Raw genomic sequence first — 19,542 nt, 5'->3', positions numbered from 1 at the left:
TGAGACTGCCAGGCCCAGGATGGTGTCCAGGACCCAATGGTCATCATCCATGGCCTTCATGGCCCAGCCCAGGATGGTGTTTTTGCCCCACAGGACCTGGACCCTCTCCTACTCCAGGGCCAGGAGCTCAGCCCAGAACACCTCCTCCTGGGTAATGTCCTCTGCCCATCACCTCTCCTGGAGAGCCAAGTCCTCATCCCACCACCACTCCTCCCAGGCCAAGTCCTCTTCCTGCCAGGTCCGTGCAGTCTCCTCCAACTCCTCAGCTACCACCACCAGCCACTAGAGGGTCCAGCCCTGTGTATGCCTCTGGCACAGCCAAAATATCTGGAGGGCTACTGTGGTGGGAAGTGGCATCCCTAAGTCAGCATCCCCACTCGCCATGGGGGCCTCTCCCCCACCTCCAGATGCTAGACCTGTAGAGCCATGAGACATAAACCTTTTGTGAGAGTTTGCAGCATTTCAGAGATAAGATGCTCTGCACCAGGTGCTGTGTACTGTCTGGCCTCAGATTGGGGGTTGGCTCTGCACAGGTGCCCAGGGACCATGGTAAGTCAGGCGGGCAGGCCCAGGCCCAGGCAGCTTCCAGCCAAGCTCTTTATCCCCATATGCTCCCCTGGGGCCAGTGGGCCACTAGGTGCTGGTCACAGGCAGCCTACCTCCCCTGGCCCATTCCCAGGGTGGGACCATCCAGGCTTCTGGCAGCACCTGCTGCTGTGGCTCCAGACACCACCTCCCCTGCTTCTGCCCTGCAGGCCACCTGCTCTGCTGTGCTGCCACCCAGCTTGCAGTGCATGGGCTTGGGGCATGTGGGGCTCCTGAACAACTGACATGAAGAGCTGCTGCCCTCCCCACTGCGGCCTCTCCAGGGAGGTGCCCCAGGGCCAGCCCTCTACCATGCCATCACCGTGCCCTGAGCGTGCCCCTGCTGCATGTGCCCTGGGCAGTGCACTATGAGCTGGTTGTGCCAGCTATAGGGTGCCTGAATCACTATGCCCTTCTGCTGATAATCCTCATGGTGCCCCAGCTGCACCTGCATTCCTAGTTTGTGACCCTGAGCTATGATAGTGCCAGGGGCAAGCTCGGGCTGCCCCACAACCTCCACCTGGAGTGCTACCTGTGGCAGCACTACATGTCCCTGCCCCCCACTGCTGAGGAGGACATTGCCACCAGCATCAACACCTTTCTCAGGGTGTGAGAGGCCTGTGCCCACCCAGCTGTGGGGGCACAGGTTGCTCAATAAAGTTTGCACTGTGTCCCACCTCTCTGAGAGCTGTGGGACAGAACCTGGGGCCAGGGGAGTGTAGGCAGGCTAGGCAGGAAGGGGGGGGTCAGGGCCAGGGCTGGGGGTTGGGCTTGGGGTGGGAAGGGCCCTCTCCCCAGTACAGGGCTTACCACATGTCCAGGGTTGGCAAGACTGATGGCTCAGCACAATCCTCCCAGCTAGTGAAGGCATCTGGCTGTGCCCGGTGATCTTGGCCCATGGGGCATGGCATGCAGGCCCCTGGCCAGGGCTCCCCCCTGGGGATAGCTGGCACTGCTGATGTCTGGTGGTGACATGGATGGCTGTTCCTCATGGTGGGGTCTGGAGCTGTGTAGCTGTTGAGGAAGGCACTGGTCAGGGCTCTCCAAGCAGCTGGTAGAGGCTCCAGCCAGACAGCTGGGTGGGATGGGACGCTCCAAGCCTGAGGGCCCCTCCTCCAGTGATGTGTCACTGGAGGGGGCCGGGCAGGGTAGCAACTCAGGGTGCTAGAATACATCACATGGTGGTGGCCTGGGTCTCATGGCACTAGAATGGTGGTTAACTGTTGCATAAAGAGCATGTTCTTGTGGACAAGGCTGGACTGATGATTGTGATCAGTGAGGGCCACCCACTGTGCCCTCAAGGCCTTGACCTTTATGTGGTGCCGCCACAGTGACTCATTGTACCCTTGCTCCCACATCCTCCCTGACAGGGCCTCATAAATTTGTGTTAGAGTGCTCACCCTACTGAAACTGGTGCAGCACCTCCATATCACCCCAGAGTGCCATGAAGTCTCCAGTATCCTCCTGGCTCCAGCTGGGGCCCCGGGTAGGGGCATGGGCATGTGCACGCAGGTGATGCTGGGCCTTGATGGGGAGGATGAGGCCATGCTAGGTCCCATGCTGGCTCTCTGGGCCTCCACACAGCTGTCTCTCTGCTGCCAGCCCTGGGCAGCTGCCAGCAGTGCCCAGCACAGGGGTACAGCAAGGGACTGGGAGCCATGTGGCAGAGGCTATGCCCTGCAGCACCCACAGGTTCAGAGCAGGTTGCCGGAGGTGTGCAGCAGGCAGGTGCTGCTGGCTTTGCAGCACTGAGCTGGCTGTAGGTGGCCCTGGGGGCTGGCAGGCCTGGACAGAGGCTGAAGAAGGCTGCTGGCCCCAATGACAGTGCCCTAGCAGCTGTGCAGCTGGGTAGAGTGAAGAAGTAGCACTGGGGAGCTGCCAGGCAGGCACAACTTGTCTGTGGCCTGCCCAGGGGGACACACAGGGCCTGCATTGCCCTCAGGCTCCCTGGCATGTGTGCCCCAGGACACAAAATGTCTGTAAGTTTTTATAGCCTGCAAACAGGCTGCCATAGAGACAGCCCAGCCCTGGAGCAGGAGAGGTACCCAGCCAGGAGCCCTGGGGCTGGCTTCAGGCCAGCCCTCTAGTGGCTGTGCAGACCTGGTAGCAAATTTGCTGCCAGGTAGCATCTACACATGCATTACTGGACAGTTACTAATCACATGTAAATTTGTTACCTCCATTTGCAGGTAGCAAATCTAAGTGTGATTAAGGGTTTTTCTGTGCAATAAGTGCACGCATGCATAGACATGTGCACCTAGTGCATAGTAAACTAGGGAACTACACAGTAATGCATCTTTTGTAGATGCACCTACTGTGGAGCTAATTAGTGAACTCCTCAGTAAAGTGCATATGTAGATGTGCCCTTTAAGTTTGTGTCTAATCCCACTAAATACTAAGGGCTTAAATGTTTAGCTGAAATATAATTTAATAAATATAGAATTGCCCCAAATCATCAGAGCTGTAATTTTAGTTAAATCAGTAGTAATAAAATATAGGTGACTATGGCCCAATATATTCTGAATGAGAAAAAGATGTCCCATGGTTTAAAAATGCCTTGTATTCTAACTATTATATGCTGAAATTCTATAAAATGAATTTGAAAATTATTTAAATCAAATTAAAGTTGCAGTTCAGCTAGTACTCAAGCAGGTAGATCGATTTAAACACAAATACTTCCATTGATGTCAACAAGACTACTCACATGTGTATACTTAAGCATGTGCTTAAATACCTTTATGAATTGGGATTTAAGTATATAAATCCTTTTTTATATTGCAAATTAAGTAAAATCCTTTAGCATCCTTAAATCATGCTGCTTTGCCTAAGAAATCAAAGGTGCTTCTCTAGTTTGATGGTTATATGTTCCCAATAAATCCAGACATAAAAATCAATAGAAACATTTAAACTTGTGAGGTTGGAGAAGTGCCCCTTGGAAAGAGATCAAATGTTAAAAATGAATCTCTCATAACTACAGTACATTACTACTACAAGGAAGAATTGTTGACATTCATATTTATCTATCATTTTTTCACACAAGTAGGAAAGTATTTTGAAATAAAATGTGTGATGATTTACTTTACAATACCTAGTTGTTCCAGCTTTTCCATGTTTACATACTGTTCTACAAATGAACATGGATAACTTTATACAAATTACATTGTATAAGCAACGTTCTAATTGGATGTATACTTCAAATTTTATACAAGTAATTTATTCCACAGAAAAATTATGTAACTATATAGATCCAATAAAAAGATTAATGAGCTCTTTCAGCCCAAACCAGATATAGAGTATGTTTTGTTTATGCAAGATGCCACACTATATGCTAAATGTATCATAGGTTTATGTTACCGTAACAATGTATCATTCCTCTGCCATTAATCTAAGCTACAGAGTACTGCATGTATATTTAATATTCTTCACAAAGATCATAAAGCTTATTTACATTTTCTATAGATATTGCAAGTCTTAAGGACATTTTAATATTGGCCACTAATTCTATACTGACAGAATGCTTTAATGCATCTAAATAGATTAGGCAATGAACTAAGCTTAGTCAAATTTATGTTCCAAATGCCAAACATGATATTTTGTCCTTAACAAACATTGTTTCTAAGCCATGCTGTTTTGTGATTTTGCAGCACTATGTATTCATCACATATTGAAAAATATTTGAAGAACAGATGATATTGTACACAACATATGTGATGGCATGTGTTCCAATATTTTTAAAAGCAAACCATAAATTTAGGTAAAATATATACCAAGATGAGCACATGTTCATTATTTCAGTGTGTTATGAGTAGTCTCTTTTCAATAATTTTGTTATTTAGCAGACAAGTTGTATTAGAAAGTAACAATATCTAGAGTAAAGTCACTGTATTTATTTTGTAACTCATAATGCTCAGAAACCAGTAATTATTTTTCTGTATTGCAGGAATATAATCTGTATTTTAGTCATTTGATTAATTGTAATTGCTTTGGTTCTTTTTTCATCTTTACTGCATGTTGTGAAGAACAACAGTTGTTGAAATTTAATTTTGGTTATTAATAGGAAAGTGGCCTAAAAAATTAGAGAAAATGATGAAAATTAACTTACAGAAAGTCTGAAAGAACAAAGTATGGGTATTATAATATCATCATTTAGAATCTATGAGCTAAAAATGTATTTTTAAAGACAAAGTTAATGCCTCCCTTTGAAATACTCATGTTAAAATCAAAAACACAACTTTAATAGAAGACAGACATAGGTACTATATGAAGAATTACAGCTTAGAAAATTAATAAAAATAGTATCTAAAACAGTATTAGTAAGATATGAAGCTCATTCATTAATGGTCTCTGTGATAATATATCACTGAAAATGTTGCATGAAGGACAGTCTTTGATAGGATTATGTACAGTATAATAGCAAGATATTGAAATTAAAATTCACTGAGAAGATACATCTTGTGAACTGAAGGGTAAGAAGATAATAATGGTAACATTAATAATAATAAATAACAAGTATAAAATGATTCACATAAATAGAATTTCCATCAGCAACCATTATTGTAATTATGGGAATGATAAAGTAATAATCTACAGTAAATAGCTAATCTTTATTGATTCACTGTTTAATTTCTTTTTTAAAGGAGCTTTAGAATTGCTGTCAATAACAATAATGTGTACATGGGAAAATGTTATATGGTAAAAAATAGCATTGTATAATCTGTTTCTAAAGAACCCTTTGAAGATATTTATATTCTTTGGTACAAGAAAAGGAAAAATTATCCTTAAAAGTATTTCCCCACTTATTTAACGAATGCTATGGGATTTATTCTAACACATGGTTATGGGGGTTCCAGAGGCATACTGGGAAAATTGAGAAAGTTCAGTGTCTGCCTTTTTAATCACACCCCTCTCCAAGGTGAGAACTGTTTTCCATCAATGGCATCTATGAAGAAAAGACAGACCATAAGCAGTCTGACCCTACAGCAGCCCTAGGGGCAATTCCACAGCCACCAGCAAAGTTAGCACTAGAGGCAACCAAAAGGCCAAGCAAGGGGCCAGATAAGAAAAAGAGAAAGAAACTAACTACTACCCTTAGAAAATATATTCCAGAATTTAGCATATGGGTCTTTCACCTGCCAAACAACCTTCTGCTTGGCAGTGGGAGTTAGTTCTAATGGTAAAGCAGATAAAAGAAAAAGGGGTCAGAAGGACCTTAAAACTATTTAACATTGGGGGGGCTGACAGGATACACTTGCATAGGTTGCTGGAATTAGGGTCCTGTTTCAATTCCCTTTAGATCTGGAAATGCTTATGGTATGTCTGAAAAAATAGTATATTATGGAAAGAAATACTACATTTTAATTTATTGTGATTTTATTTCTTAAATCATTCTTCATCCTAATAGTATCGTTTGTTAATACTGTAGATGTCAGTGGCCTTTGATCCTGGAGATGCATGCATGTTTTTACAGCCTGAATTTTTTCTCAAAGAGAAATAGGTTCCTAAAAAAATATGATTTTCCACGATGTGCAGCATTTTGATGGTTGTGTTATGTACTGCCGTCTAATGCCATATCTTAGGGCCACAATTGAAAACACTTATAAAAGGTAATATTGATGTAAGTAATCCTATTATATTTGATGGCACTATTCATTTGAGCAAAATGACTCACCTTGTAGTTATATTTGGAGTTGCCCCTTCTTGTATTCAGTGTTTGCTCCTTAGTGTAAAAGGAAGCAAGGTTTTTACAATACAATGCAGACTGTATTTGTGATTTTGCAAATATTTCTTATCACCAATTTTAAGAAAGATGGTGGCTGCTAGAAGGAAGAATTCCAGAGTCTTTATGAGAAAAACAATACTTAATCCAGTACTAGTCTACCTCTCACTGACAGTTTAAATCCATATCCTTCTAGTGGTGGCATCCAGCATGTAATATTAAGAAAACAAAAACAAATTAACATTGCTCTACATCTAATATTTGGTGTCCAAGTAAACTACACTGTGGGAACATCTACATGAGGCATTTTACTGTGCAGTTGGCTAATTAACTGTGCAGTAAATGTCACAGTGTCTACACATGCACCCCTATTAGGACACAAGAAACTAATAAACTGCAACAGGATAGTACTTGTAAATACAATACAATACTTGTATTTACAGGTATTACCCTACTGTGGAGTTTTTTCATGCTCAGCAGCACACGTGAAAATTGTTTTTGAAATTTTGATATGCCCTGAAGGGCAACAAAAACACACCTCACTTTCAGGACAGATGTAAATGCTATTGTATGCATATGATACAAAAAGCAAAATGTTTTTATTGCTATGCAATATGCAATAACAAACACTATCATCTTCCAGAATAACCATCCCCAAGAGGGGCCAGCTGACACATGATGCAGAGTGTTAAGCAGAAGCAGAGAGCGCCTTCCATATGAGATGAGAGTTAAAAGATTCCGTTATATGTGGTAGAGAAGAGATGAATAATAAGGAATGTGACATATATCTATATCTCTGTATATCATAGTGTTTATTATTGCATATTTCATACTGATAAAAACATTTAGCTATTTTTTACCATATGCATATATACACACACACACACACAAGCCAAGATAGGGAGAGTAAATCAAACATGCATTTATCTTTTCACCATAATATTAGAGGGAAAAAATTAACAAGGAACAATTTTTAAAAAGGGAAATACTTATATTTCACAGTCTATAACTAACTCATAAAATGTGGTGCCATGCTGCATTATTGCATTTCATTTTATATGAAAAATAGGGCATCCTTAGACAAGGACAAACATTCTAAAGGATTCACAGCCCCATGCATTAGCTCATAAACCAATCAACTTCCTGAGTTTAAGGAGAAAATTCCTCATGTGATAGTTGTGTCATAACTGCCCATTAAGGGAGCTTCTTGAACCTTTTGTTCAAGCATATGGAATTAGCAACTCCTGGAAATATGATGGAAACTAGATAGACCATAGGAATTTGTTTTGTTAATATAATGGTTTACTTTGAATATTCGCAGACACAAAACAGGATGAGTAATATGATTTCATTGTTTATTAACCAGCTTCTTCTTTTAATCTTTAGTATTTATTCACTTCAGTGGACATTTTCCTTGAATAAGGAGTTTGGGATTAAGACCTTTGTAAATATTTGTGCCATGTGACAGTGAATTGCTTGGATAATTATTCATTATTCATAACTGCAAACATAATTACTGCAGCCAGATACCTTCATATTGAACGTGCCGTTAGATTGGCTGTCCTGTATCAGACTTCTCGGACACTTTCTGGATGGGGAATTTTGACAAGTTTGTTTTTACCTGCTCTGCCACTGCATATTTTGAATATTACCAGAGCTATGATCCCTCCCCTTGAGCGGATCTTGCTTTCTGTTCAAGTTGTACACTCACTGCAGGGTGGGTGAGGAACCTGAAGATTGGGAGTCAGGTGCTCCTAAAAAGGAAAGAGCTAATGGATTTAAAAAAAAATTAAAATGTGTGAATAAGTATGTGAGATTATATACACTGTAAATGGGCCATTCTATTTTAAAATAAAACCCTAAAATTCTGCTGTTCAGGCTATTGTTAATTAGATCATTTAAGTATATTTTAAAAATAACTACTGAATTTAATCTGTTCCATTTTCCACACTTTATTTCTGTTGATGATTTCTTTTAAAACTAAAATGATCTCCCAGTTATTTGATTGCTCTACACTTTAGTCTAGATGCATTGTATAAAATATAATGCAGTACAGATGTCACACCAAGAACTAAATAGCTTATATTTCTAAAGAACCATGAAAAAAAATATTAACACTATAGAAACAATGGTTCAGTAATTACTTTTTGCGGTGGAGTGAGGTTAGGCATTTATCCTTATAGATCCCTAATACACTTAAAGTCAGCTCTGCCCCTGTGGTCCTTTTACCTTTGTTGATAAATGTATTGTACAGGATACCTTGTATGACCACTACAGTATTTGAGGTCATGCTAGGCTGTTAGCACAAATGGTGTGAACAATAGTTTATATGCCACTTAACTCCTTGGGAGAAACAGTTAACCTTGCTAGAGAGGACAGATCAGTCATGTATAGTTATTAAAGTCTAGAAGGTTTTGTTATGTTCTGAAATACTTTTATAGAACTACAGTACTCTTCTGGTACTAGCTTTACCAAGCAGGAAAGCAACAAAGCAAACAATCATCCTCAGAATCTTTATGGAATAGGTATTCAAAGTTTAAAAAAAAAGTATTTCACAGACTTGTCTCACTCAACACATCTGCAGTGGAAGCTGCAAACACATTGTTATTTTACTTTCAGAATAGACTCCCTAAACTATAACAATGAATTAACAATATAGGAAGCTAGTGCTCTGAAATAGACAAAGTTTACAAAAGCTGCCCTACTTCTAACGGACATAACACCTGAAGTCCAGATATAAATAAAAGTCAGTCCATTTTAGCATATATTTTTAAATCACTTCGATATCTTTTAACTGTCTGACCTCCCTGTAACACAAAAGGTTGGCATCATTTCAAGATATCATTTAAAATTGACGAAACAAAGTTTGTTGAAAGCAAATGTTACTCTCCATAGTCTCTCATAAATTGGGAGGGGGGGGGCAGCAGGGGGGACAGAGTAAATAAAGAGGAGAACAAAGTCAGGGTATTATAAAAGACTTACCAGGTTCTCTCCATCCAAAGAATCTGGCAACAAGGCTGACATAAAAATCAAGAGCCACATTTTATGATCTAATAAGAGAAGCACACTACTGTTTACCGTGAGACAGTGACTCTATTAGATGAAACAATCAAAAAAGGGCTGAACTAAATAGGCATTTAGTTAGGAAAATTCCAAAGAATATCAATGTACTCCAGGAAATGGTGTTGTTGATTCAGTTCATGACACTATTTTGAGACAGTCTGAAGAAAGGGAATCTCTCAAGTGAAGCATAAATGTAAAAGTCCTCATCCCTTGATGATCCTCCAGGATCCATGGCAACTTGGGCAAAAATATAGGACCCACACATTAATTCTGATGCAGTTCCAGCTTAGTTAGACAGCTTATCAGTTTTTCCAGCAGCATTTCTAACTATGCTTATCACTGTAGCATTTAGATGTTGCCAATTCTAGGACCAGTGCATCCTCCCTAAGTTGGTATTGGAATTCTTCATCACTTTCTCTTCAAAAGCTGACATGTACCTTTTCTGCATACAGCTAAACAGCTGCTGTGATTCATTCCATTGGGAGCTACATTTCAGTGGGTGTATCTACAAGTGCACTTTACTTCAGGGTAAACTAATTAGTTCCACAGTAAATGCCTCAACATCTACACATGAAAGGTTATTAGGCTAGAGTAAACTAATAAACTCCACAGCAGGGAGTTTTTTTACTCAGCAGCAGTGCATGTGTAGACGCTAACCCAGCTGACTGGGGCATAAGGGTGCTTCAGTGCAGGGATGACTGACAGCTAGCCTCACACTGGAGCACCCTCGTGCCCCAGTCAGACCCGCTACAGCACGTTGAGCCCAGTTGGAGCAGCCCCAGGCTGGCAGGCTGACCCCTCCCAGGTCCCCTGCAAGCTGGGCTGCTCCAACCTGTCTCAAAGTGCTGCAGTCCCAGGTACCCATGTAAATGCGACACCTGGGAGCAACAAACTCCAGTGCAATAAGTACTGGAGTTTATTGTGTCACATTAGTATGTACGTGTAGATGCACCCACAGTCTACATGTGCACCAGTAGTAGGGCACAGTAAACTAATTAATTCTGCTGTACAAGAGTACTGTTGTGGACAGTACTATCCTACAGAAAAGTAAATAACTGCACTGAAACACACATGTAGATGGTGACTGCAGTCACAAATTGCTCCCAGTCAGCCCAGCCATCCAGGGACCAGAACCCTGGCTCCTGTCAGCCCCTCTGCTGCCCTATACTACAACCCAGAGCCAAGGGCTGACCCCACTCTGTGCTCCCTGCCAGCCTGGGGCTGCTCCACCCTGGCTCAAATTATTATGGTCCTGGGCACATGTGTAGATGCTGTGCCTGGGAGCAGTTTACTCCAACTCAAAGTGCTCTGAAGTTTTTTGCTTCACCCTAATTGTACGTGTAGATGCACCCAGTTTTGAGTAAAGTAATCCCAACATAGGTGCAAGCCTGCACTAGTCAGTCAGGAGTTCCCCTGCCTTGAGGGAGTATCTTTTGCTGTGCATACAAAAATGGTGCAATTGCTACTAATGACCCTTTGTGATATCCATAGGCTCCCAAGGGCCCAGCCATCCCATAGCAAAATAATAGAGGAATGTGTTGACTTTTTATTTGGTTTGATGAGGCACACTGAAGTGGAGGACCTTCAAGTGTGCACTTACAGCTCTTACAATGGGAAGAAACAGAAGACATCAAATTTTCCAGTTCTACCAGGAATCAGTAAACAAGCTCCTGCATATATGGGAACAAATATCATAAAGCTTGACCAATATGAAAATATCATTTTTAGATACTAAAATACAAAAATCATGCATATATTTACTTGTGCATAAGAAAGTTGTTATTAAGAACAACTACATAGTTACACAAGGGAATCATATTTATCCTGGCTTCAAGAGTAGAGTGCGGGGAGGGAGAAGAAATCAGTTTACTATCACTGCCTTTTTAAATCTCCTAACTGGTAAAATTAAACCATGTCTCTTTATTTATTTATTGCACTTGTAAAAAGATTAATGGGGATGTGATTCCTTCAGGCTTTCACATATAACCCTTTCACACAAAGAACAAAATTATACAGTGCAGCAAATGAACTAAATTAGCTACATTTATTTAAATAACTGCTATGGAGGAAACAATAAATCAACAAAAATCCCCACAAAAATGTGTTTACAAAGTGCCTTGTAATTTGTTTTAGCAAGGACACAGAGTTTTAGCTCTTAGCTAAGCTTGCTTCTAACAGTCTATTATCATATCAACTGTTAATGAGTGTTTGCTATAAAAAAGCATCAGATTTATAGCAAAAAAGTATGTGGAACTTCTGCCTTACTGTCCTGTAAGACATAGCTGGCAACCTTACATGGAATACATTTTCCTAACAAACATTTTGTCAAAGGTTTCTAATAACTTGGGAGACAATCAAAATGAAATGACAGAGCTTTGTTAAATCAGAAAAAGAGGTTATTTAAATGGTCATAATCATGCAATTATCCCATCTGCACTGCATTTCAAAGGGCTGTATCTGTATCTAGTCCTATATCAGGAGTAAGTGAGTAGGGGGAGCTCTAATGCTGAACCTGTGATGTATTCATAAATCAGTACTTTCAGAGCCTGTCATGGGCTCCATAATGAGGGTCATTATTCAGGCAGAGTGTCAAAACTACTATCAAAGGACCTTCTCAGAATCACAATCATTCTGTTTCTTGTTAAATAAGCAATGTAGTACACAAAAATGGCAAACAAGAAGCAGGTCAATTTGATACAGTATGAGGGCACAGAGACCTCTAGAGTAATTTACCCTCTGGGAATTCTGATGGCTTGTGAGATAAATTGTATACGCCCTCAGAAAAGATTAATGGTAATAAAAATCCCAGGAATATTTTCAGAAAAAAGTGTCCATATGTACATATGGAAACTTTGGCAACAAAGAAGACATTTTCAAAAGCAGAATACTTTTTTAAAATTAGAACTGTGAGTAGCTCTCTGAAAAGCTACTAAATCTTATTAGAAAATCACCATCATTTAGTGGCAGTACCATATTTTGATTCACTGAGTTTATTTTAAAAACCCAATGGCTTTCCTATATCAAACAGAAAAGGGATAAAAGAAAAAAAAAGGAAAGATACACAAATTCACTTGCAAAAATGGCTTTCCTAAGATGAACAATAATTGACCTAATTTTATTATAGACAACAGCAAATGAAACAATATTAGTACAAATTTTATTAGTAAAATATTATCTGGATATTTGACCAAAATGGCCAGACATTTTCAATTTCAGTGTTGAGTCATTTGAAATTGGAATAGATTATTATCTGATGCCAGAGTGCATAGTCCTGCTACAGATAAGTATTCTCAACCCCTTCTGACACTAAGAGGAGTTGAAGAAATTAAGCCCCTCAAAGGATCAGGCCTCAGCAGAAATTCTTTATTTTCCTTTTGCATGTACATATATATACATGTGCATGAGCACATTGAAAGCATAGACACATACATATAGACACATACATATTTTCCTATACAGAATGCAATCAAGGTTTTCAAATATAAATGCCTGAAATTAGGTTCCTTTGTATATACTGAGAACAGTACTGATTTTTTCCTTTGCAGATGTAGGGACTTTACTATTGTTCAATGGGACTTTTCTATGGACACAAGGTTCACCACAGAGAATAAATTGTAGGGTCAGGGCTTTTTGTGAAACCTGAACTGGTTAGTTGACTTTTAAAAGTGCCTTATAATTGCAGCTGCTTAGTGCTTAGAACTTCTGAAAATCAGACCACTTACATAGTTACTCAGGTAAGGATTTATGAGCCTTGCTCAAGTTGCTATTTTTTTAATATGTTTAATAAAGTACAATCAAAAACCTCCATATATGTGTGTATGAGTATGTGGGCTATTTGTGTGCTACGTAAAATAAGTAATCATTGAACTAAACAAAAGTATAAACAAAACATTGTTCAGATGATATAAGCCTGTATCTTTTCTCATGATAACTTTAGTAAATATCAAGGTGAGTGGTAGATTAAAAAAAGAGTCCCACGAAGTGCTTCATAAATCCCTCAACTTCACTTTACCAAAATGAATTTTGTGTGACAATAAATCCCGCCTTATCTAGACTTATTGTTTAAGTAAATTTGCATCTGTTGAATAATCAAAAGCAAACCAATTATATTCAGGCATCTTTCTTATCTATCTGTTTGGATATAACTGTCTATTAAATGGTGTTTGCATATGAGGCAATGTTCTATTGTATGCATAGGTACTCAATTATTTAGATTATACATTTGAATAAACTCTGCAGTTAAAGGAGTACCCTTGTAATATAGGACAATTACATTTTCTAGCACAGTTTACAGGTTATTAAACTAATATCAATTTGGCCAACACTGCTGGATACAGGATCCTAACCTTTACCTATGAAAGTTTTTTTCTTTAGGGGTGCATTTCTACCCCTACAATTAGCAGGCATTATTAGTCACTTCAAATTACATCAAATTATGTAAAAAGGCCATAGAAGAAAGGGTTGCATGAATAGAGATTGCAATAATTAATTTCACCAAGCAGCGTGCATTAGAATATAGACTAGCTTAATGCAATTTTAAAATTCCTGTTAATGTATCTGGGATATCCAATTTTAAAGGTACCCTGCCTATAAGAAAATCCGTATCTTCTAAGAGGTTTCCTTTTTTGAGTGACAGAAGAAAAAAAAGTATGTCAAATTATGTCATATGGGTCCCTGATAGCTCACCTTCCAGTAAATGAAAAACAACTACCAATAATTCCCAAGGAAAATTTTGTGATTTTTGTGTTAAAGTAGGAAAGAAGTCAAGTAATGCTTGACACAAAAATTAGGCAACTGCTGCATATTTGAAATAATATTTTACATTAATAATGATCTTGAATACTTCTGCAAGGGGAAAAACACTGTCTTATGTCTTATAATTTTTTATACATGTGCAAAGTAATTATAAATAGTGTCAATATTCTGGCATAACTCAAAGTCCACTGAAGTCAATAGGAGGCCTTTTACTTACACCAGTAGAACTGGATCTGGCCTTAAGCAAAAGGAGAACTGGGATAGTGTTTCATGTCCTTTATCTACACGTCCAAATGATTACACAAAACAGCAGAAAATTAGGCCTTCTCTCTGTCTAAATGCTAAGAAAATCTTCATTATTCTCTCTTTTATGCATATTAGCATACATCAGTTCATCATTTTAAAATAAATTAAATAACCTGAAAATACAAGAAGATCTTATCATCATCTTTCATCAAAGTATCCCAAGAAAATTAATCTCTCACTCAAATATTGCAAGTATTTTCTTATGAAAAAGATCAAAATTGTGTTCTTATAGTATCTTCACTATAAGAGGAGGAGAAATTTGCTGGGAGACCTTCACAAGATGAAGTTGCATGTGGGATTCAGAATTCTATAAAAAAATTGCTTGGCCATCATTACCGCTTGTCAAAACTTCCACTGTGGTAAAATATGTTTTTACTTGCACCACTGGCACTGTCTTTATTACAAAATTGCTTAAAATATGTCCTTCTAAATGAACTTAAAGGTAACAATCAGGAAAGAAATTCAAAGTTAAGTGAGGCTGATTCTTCTGCACTGCAACCCAATATGCTACCAATGCAAAATAGACATCCATTAAGCTAAAAATATGGTTGTGACAGATATAATATTGTTGACTCTGTACTATTGGATCTGTTGCTTATCTACGTGTTTGAAGAGAAGTTCAGATATTTTAGATATATCAATGTTGCAATTGTATTAACAGGATGTAAATGTATTAACAGGAGCATTACAGGCAAGTCACAGGAAAAGAGTCCTCCATTCTATTCAGCACTGGTAAGCCCACACCTGGAGAACTGTGTCCTGTTTTGAGCCCTTCACTTCAAGAAAGACATGGAGAAGCTGGGAAAAGTCCAGTGGACTTGTTTGAAAACAAACATGATTAGAGGTCTAGAAAACATCATTTACAAGGAAAGATTGAACGTGGTTAACTACTAAACAGATTACCTACAGAGTATGTGGAATCTCCATTGCTGGAAGTTTGTAGACCAAAACTTGGCTGAGATAGTTTAGATAGGAATGATCCTGTCTTGATCAGTGAGCTAGCCTAGATGACTTCCAGAGGTCCCTTTTAGCCCCATGATGCTACAGATACCCGTGATGGAACTCCGGATAATACATTGGTTTTAGGGTCATATTTGTAGCTGTATTGAATTCCTTTTGTCTAACTGTATCTTCTCTTCCTCTCCAGATTACAAGTATTGCAAAAATGAATGCTAATTATAAGTACGCTCTCCATGGAACAAACAGATGGAAGCTGGCAGAGAAACCCTCTTCTCATCAGCAGCCAGGAAGAAGAAACCTTCCACCAAACGGTATAACACAGATCTACTTACAAACAGGTTGGCTACCTTACTTTGCCATAAATAACAATGTAAAGAAATTGTGACACAAGATCAAAATAATATGACATCAAAATGCAAATGTGACAAAGTGAAAACAGCAATTTTAGCCACAATTAATGATTCTTCCATAAATTACATTCAGGGATATAATAGCTCTCCAGCACTTCAAGTGTGAATGTGAGTGTGAGTATGAGTATGACTGATTTTAGTTTCTGCCAACAAAGAGAGTTAACCCATAGTTCAATATATATTTAAAAAATAGAACTCTAAATATGGCAGAAGATATAAGAAAAGAGGAAAAAACCTTTCAAAGGTTTGCAGGTCTTCTGTTGCTGGTCTATTGTACTTGGTCTCTCTGTGCCTTAATTTTCATCAGTAGCTATTTTGACTATATCCAGAATAACTTGGGGCATACTGGGCACATCCACACAAGACGCTAACTGTGCAGTACCTGAATAATACTGCGCAGTAGTGCATCACAGCACCAAAAATGCTAATACTCTACTGGGCAGTATTATTAAGCCACTGTGCACTAGCGTCATTTAAAAGGTGTTTATCAGTGCCATTCCCGTTATTGTGTATTTATTTAGTACTTGCTTATACAGGTACTAAATAAATGTGCAGTACCCACTGCACAGTAGCATCTTGTATAGACATCCCCACTGTACTGCAATGTGCCTTCCAATTAGTTTCACAGAGTACTTTGTGTCATTGTTTCCTTCTATTTTATATTCCAACTTTGAGAGTAAAAAAGTTAACATAATGAGACCCAAGCTTGGATTTGTTTTTCCCCATTTGTGTCCTGTTAGTTTTCATGTTATAAAAGATCCTTTCTAGAAGATCCAGATCCCATTCTGGATAATACCTACTCCTATATGAACACATGTTAATATGATGACTGTGACTGCTTGGAAAGCTCCCACTATGCTTAGTTTATTTTCTTTAGTATAAGACTTTACATTTTTAGTGCCAAGCTACCCTTTGTTGCTGTTGGGCATTTGTACCTTGCCATCTTCACTTACACTTGCCCACACCCTTTGCTCTCTCCATTCACTTGTAATTGGGCTTTTTCCTGTGTGCTTCCTAACCTTTTAGTTTTATCTGGGACTTCATTCACTGCAACTAAATCAACACTCAAGGAACATTGGGTGAAAACAGGAGTGACTCCTGTGCAGAAGATAGATAAGGGCTTGCACTTTTTTATTTAATTTGATTTGGTCAAAAATATCTCAGACATTCTGCCCAGAGTCCCATACAAGTAGCAAGGCATATACAGCATTTGAAGTTGTTAGCCATCCTACTACTGTTAAAAATACCTGGAAACACTCCTCTGATAAAGCTTTGTTCAATAGACACTTGAGTCATATTGGCATAGATGTGCAGTTGGAGCCCTTATATTTTTAAAAGATTTTTCATCCTGTGAGAACCGAAGGCAACACCTCTATCTGTAGGGTGACTTTACATCCTGGTTTGGCAGGGACAGTCTCAGATTTCAAAGGCGAGTCCCTCCTGGCCAGTGGAAATTAGAACTAGTGTCCCAGGTGCAGCGTGTAGGGTAGGGAGGGAAAGCAGCATGAGCTGTGAAATAGGAAGCCCTAGCAGATGGCAAAATTGCCATAAAATAGGTTAGCTTGATTAGTGGAATGACCATTAAAAAGAAGTGATGATTGTTAACACCTGTAAAATAAAGAACAATGGATTATTAATGGGCCATTGACTCCCTTAGCTGCCTAAGGTAATACTAGGGCTGCACCACACTGGTCCACCTCCACCTCTGCCTGCAGCAGTGCTGTTGACTTGAGAGGTGGGGGTGGGGGAGGGAGGGAAATCCCAGATTTCACATTGTCCTATATGACCACCCTATCTGTCACCATATGGTGTTGGCCTTGCCAACATGAAGAATCAATGCAAGGCACTAGGCATAGCTTAAAAGCTGATAATCTTCTGAGATGAGCTTCACTCATACCCTTCCCCCTTCCCATAGATACACTGCTTTTTGTGCTTTTTTTTTTTTTTTACATGCAATAGGAAGGATATAGGCCTTGGTGATCTAGTCATGAATAACTCATTGTGTGTTTACATGAGGATTTTTAGGAAGTTTGCTCAGAAAGACTTCTGAATTGTCTGCATGAAATTGGTATTCATCTGAATGACTTTCTCCGAGCTAAGCCGGATACATGATCACTATAATGTGTGAGTCATCTCATTTGAAGAGAACAGTATGCAAGGACTGATTAGGCACAACCAGACGGAAAAAGATCATTGGAAAGGGAATGGGATTTGGAAATGAATCAAGATGAGTGTTTAAAGTGTGCATAAGTTAAGTATAAAGTTACATATATACCATTTTTCTTTTTTAAGTAACTGAGTCACAATGCCTTGGGAATTAGCACCAATTTAAATATAAAGGGAATTCCAAAGTGCTGGAAAAATAAACATATTAAGAAATGAACTTTCTATTGGCCTTGTGTAAAGCAGTGAAACAAAATCTCTTATACTGTCAACCTTTCAACAGAATGATACTGCCACATTTATGCTCTTCTACAATACTTTCTCTTGTGTCCCAGCCGAGTGTTCACTCTCTCTCTGACTTTCTCCTTTTCTTGATTTTTACCTGTGTTATTCTATTAGTGTTTAATTTCCTTTTGCATCAATCCTTAGGCTCTTCTCATCAGTCACAAGAATCTAGATTAGAAAGGTAGTTAGCATGTTAGTCTGAAGTTGGGCAGAAGGCAGGGCAAGGTGGCCTGTTAGAGGCCATGAAAAATTAGGCAGTCACCTATAAATACTCATGCTTCTCTAAACCAGTTAGTCCCTAAAGTGCCACTCTACCCTGCATTCTGCAAGAATCTAGATTGGGGTTATCCATTGGTGACACTGTGGGGCTGAGATATGTGCTACTGTTATGATAGCCGTAATACAGATTTCCCTCAATTTATGCAGTAGATGCATTCCTGGAAAACTGCGCATAAATCAAATTACTATAAAGGGACCCAGTTTATAATGTAACAAATAAGGATACATTCTCATGGCGGTGAGGAAGGGAGGGAGTGATGCTGCGGCTAGGGAAGGGGTGGGGAAAGGGGCGCAGTGCAGCCCACCGGCTGCAAGCAGGCAGCATCTGCCACTCCCGGGGCTGCCACAGGGGTGGCACTGGGCTTTTCCCAGCACTTGGGGTGCGTGGCAGCCTGCTCTTGTCCCACTGCAGGCTGGGGCTGGTGGTGGCACCGGGTTCTTCCTGGCATTCGGGGTGGGCCACGGTGATGGGCTGCTGCCACCCCAAATTTTTCTGTAGGCCCCCCAACCTGCCCTCCAAGCACTGGGAGGAGCCCAGTGCCACTGCTGGCCCCAGCCTGCAGCAGCCACCGGCCCCAGCCTGCAGCAGGATGAGAGCAGGCTGCCACCAGCCCGAGCACCAGGAAGAGCCTGGCACGGTGCAGCCCAGCGGTTGCAGGCAGCTGGCATTGGCCGAATCCAGGGCTGCTGCAGAAGGGGCAGGATGAGTGGGGACAGGCTGTGCCATGCCCCAATGCTCTGCTTCTCCCCACTCACCCCAGCCCCTGCTGTAGCAGTTCCAGAAAGAGCTGACACCACCTGCCTGCACCACAGCACAGTGCAGCCCAGGGGCTGGGGTGAGTGGGGAGAAGCGGAGCCCCAGGGGGTTCAGGGCATGGTACAGCCCAGCAGCTGCACATAGCTGGCATCTGCTGCTCCCAGAGCTGCTGCAGCAGGAGCTGGGGTGAGTGGGGAGAAGCAGAGCCCCAGAGGGCTCAGGGCATGGAGCAGCCCAGTGGCTGCAAGCTGCTGGCATCAGAT

This window comes from Alligator sinensis, unplaced genomic scaffold (genome assembly GCF_000455745.1).
Source record: "Alligator sinensis unplaced genomic scaffold, ASM45574v1 scaffold65_2, whole genome shotgun sequence".
NCBI classification, from domain to species: Eukaryota; Metazoa; Chordata; order Crocodylia; family Alligatoridae; genus Alligator; species Alligator sinensis.
The sequence above is the reverse complement of the archived record's forward strand: the minus strand, read 5'-3'. Positions refer to the sequence as shown.